Below are 218 nucleotides of genomic sequence, written 5' to 3' on the forward strand. Positions count from 1 at the left end.
CATCTGGCTTTTTCTGATACAACAATTCTTTGGAGCTTTCTGTTCCCTGAATTCCCTGAATCCCAGCATCCTGTGACGGATACCATAGCAGGGCATCCTGGCCTAGCAGTTACTGTTTGTCAACACATAAAAACAGCAACATAAATTGTTGTAAGCAAAGCTTAACCCACAAAAGAAAGAAAGAAAGAAAGAAAGAAAGAAAGAAAGAAAGAAAGAAA

This window comes from Oxyura jamaicensis, chromosome 4 (genome assembly GCF_011077185.1).
Source record: "Oxyura jamaicensis isolate SHBP4307 breed ruddy duck chromosome 4, BPBGC_Ojam_1.0, whole genome shotgun sequence".
In the NCBI taxonomy this organism is placed as follows: Eukaryota; Metazoa; Chordata; class Aves; order Anseriformes; family Anatidae; genus Oxyura; species Oxyura jamaicensis.